Source organism: Ruditapes philippinarum, unplaced genomic scaffold (assembly GCF_026571515.1).
Source record: "Ruditapes philippinarum isolate M1 unplaced genomic scaffold, ASM2657151v2 ctg1803_1_1_1_1, whole genome shotgun sequence".
NCBI classification, from domain to species: domain Eukaryota; kingdom Metazoa; phylum Mollusca; class Bivalvia; order Venerida; family Veneridae; genus Ruditapes; species Ruditapes philippinarum.
The window spans coordinates 94,349-97,844 of NW_026862431.1; positions in this window are offsets into that span (position 1 = coordinate 94,349).

The following is a 3,496-nucleotide window of genomic DNA, read 5'->3' on the forward strand; positions in this document are numbered from 1 at the left end:
TTGAATTCTTTAGAAAAGGCAAACAAATTTTTATAATTTTAGATAATGCATTTAGAGTATGTAAGATATTTTTACCTGAAGGAAATAGTGCTTGATGTGAAATGGTTAGTCTTAGAAGTAGCAAAATGTAGACAAAGTAGCATTCAAACTTCCATACGAAATACTAAATCACTATAACTGTATTTAATGCCAAAAAGTAACAGATGAAAAAGATGCTTCAGGTAATTGACCAATGAGTAGCTTTTGGGAAACTGTAAAAGTACATCAAAAATAAAAAGCTTTTGAGAATTGAAAATAAAGACACTTTTGGTGCATAATGTACGGTGGCACAAAGGTGACATATGTGTGTTTTAATTTATCTCGTGCGCACGAGATACTATGTCTTGGGCAAGAGTTACTAAGTCGTGGCCACAAGATAGCTAAGTCGTGGCCACGAGATACTATGTCAAGGTCACGAGTTACTAAGTATCTTGACTCCCATACAAAATACTAATTCACTATAAATATACTTATTGCCAAGAAGCAACAGATTAAGTAGATGGTTAAAATATTTGGCCAATAAATGTCTTTTTGGATACTATAAAAGTACACCAAGATAAAAAAAAAGAAGCTTTTAAGACATGAAAATAAAAGGATTTCTGGGGAAAATGGGCCTTTAAACAAGTCCGGACTAAGAAAATGTATTCCTATTGGAAACTTTAATAATAAGTTCTGTGCTCATTTAGCTAACATTCTATTCTATAATATGCTTTGATTTGACCAAATTGTCATCTGGCATCTATACTTAAAATCAGTTTTATATTATAAATCAATTCAACGTTATACGTCATTCGCGACACTATTACGTTTTTTACCTAATAACTCATTAGATGATGAGGAAAACAAAGTGAACACGTTCAAATGTATTGTTTAACAGGAAAATGTTTATTATTTATTATTTATAGTAAGAAAGTGAATGAAAAATTGAAAAGTGATGATATTAGATCTCCAAAATGCAACGCAGCTCTATGATGTTGAAGTTGGGATATTTTAATGAAAAACAATTTTATAATCTATAAAACAATGTAGATCTAAACCCGAACGTATTTTTTCGGAACCAAGTTTATGGCCCGTTTAGTTCAAGAAAAAAATTCAATCAGGAAACGAATACAAACATGAGCTCTACCTATAGCGTTTACATTGATATATCGATAATGAAAAAAAAATATATTTGTGATGTTTGATTCAGGTATTTTAGAAGATATAAGACATTTTATAGAGTTAAGAGGTTCATTCATTTATAACATTACACGAGAAAAGGGGCAACAGGGGTGGAAAAAATAAACTGTTTTTGGTAGCATTTCTCTCTGCATTTTTTTTTGAGATATTAAACAATTCGATTAGATTCACCGAAAGTATTATTATCACCCCTGTGCCAAAGATGTTACATTACCAACATACCAAAAATTGGAAAATATTTTATTGGCTAGCAAAATGGATTCAGCAAGTCTGGCCACCTACTAGAAAATACCACGTCCTTTTCATCGTGTCATCTCCATTAATACATCTATAAAATGCAGTTAATGCAAAATTGTGCTTATTATGTTAATTTTACGAACACTATAATCTTATTCATTTTCAGTCGGTCTTCAGGCATATGCACATTGTCAAATTAACATATTCTAATAAATCTTCTTCAGATTTTTAAATGTTTAAATCATAACAAACAAACACTTAGGAATAAATTAACATCACACTACTATGAGTCACGTAAACATTTTTATTACCTACAATTTAACTGTACCTTATATTGTAAATTTTAATATATATGAGTGACTAGTTTAGGCTAGTATTTTTTAAAAAGTATACTACATGAGCCACGCCATGACTAAACCAACATTGTGCGTTTGCGACCAGTATGAATCCAGACCAGTCTGCGCAATTTCGCAGTCTGATATCAAGATCCATGCTTACAAACCGTATGACAAGTAGCGGACAGCATTGATCCTGATCAGACTGCGCGGATGCGCAGGCTGGTCTGGCTCCATGCTGGTCATAAACGCACTATGCTGTTTTTTCATGGCGCGGCTCATACATGTATATTGTTACTCAAATTGCTTGAAATACAAGTACATGGCTCGGAACAACAAATTAGTGTATCTGTTTAAATATATACTATTCTCATCATTGTGTAACATATCCTAATTGCAGAAATTTATTGAAATCTATAAAATTATTACTGAATATGTCTTTTTATTTATGTCTTTTTTAAATAAAAAATAAAAGCATACAAATTGTGTATGTGAATCTGCTTTCCTTATTACGGTTCAAGTAAAGCTGGTCCTTTCTTGAAAAAAACTGCCAGTTTTTTAATGACACTATATTCTAGTATATTCATATAGTTTATCCACTTACATTGTGTAGCATTTAAAGCATAACATATATCTACTTTATAAAAACATATTTAGTTTATATTTACAAAAAGACTGTGTAACAACTATCAATATTTTCAAATATCAATTTTGAACATTATATATCTTTATATTTATTTGACTCATTTAGTTTTTCCTTATGTTAACTGGGTTCATTTCGGCAGTTAGAAATCAGTGTCAACTGTCATGAATCAAGTTCAGTTGACTGATGTAAACACTTTTTTATTACAAAAAACAATTTTATTACAATAAAGAAAAACAACTTTTAAAGAGAATTGTGCAATAAACAAGCTTATAAAGAAAAACAAAATAATGCAATACTTATTTTTATGAGAATGAAAATAATCATTTATTCAAAATCAATAATTATTCATCTTAATTAAACACGACTTCCATCGCTTTTTTCTTCTTTCATTGCAATGTATTTTGACTATTTAAAAAAATATATAATTTATAAATATTTTTTGTAAGTGATCGTTTTCCTCATTGTAAGCATTCTCTTATTTTTCAATGAACATTTATTTATGGATCATGGTATTTGAACATTCGTGTTATTTAAACTATTATGTTAGCCGCCTTCCTGTTCTACAAATAATAAGCCACAACTATGTAAGTTTCCTTGCTAATAATTTCCAAGATTAATAAGCGTGTTATAATATTGAATAATTAGTCGTGTATATGTAAAATGCACAATCTAAATTCATTGAGGGTTTTGCTTTATTGTTCCTTGAGGATCATTGATTACAAAACATTTAGTGTCCAAGATCGAATACAGATTTAACCGGTGCTAGAGGGCTTGAGAAATTATACACTGTGCAGTACAAGGAACTCGATAATTTTAGCCATTAAATTTTATAAATCGCATAATGATACAACCTGTGCTAAAGGGGCTTGCGAAATGTTACACTTGTGTATAGTACGCATAAATCCATGATTTTAGTCATTAGATTTTAAAGATCGAATACTATTTCAACCGGTGCTCAGATTAACTCAATGATTCTGAGATATTATAAAATGACGGTGCATTAGGACATGCATATCGTTATACCTTTTATTGGCACTTGTTAACAGACTTAGTAACCGAA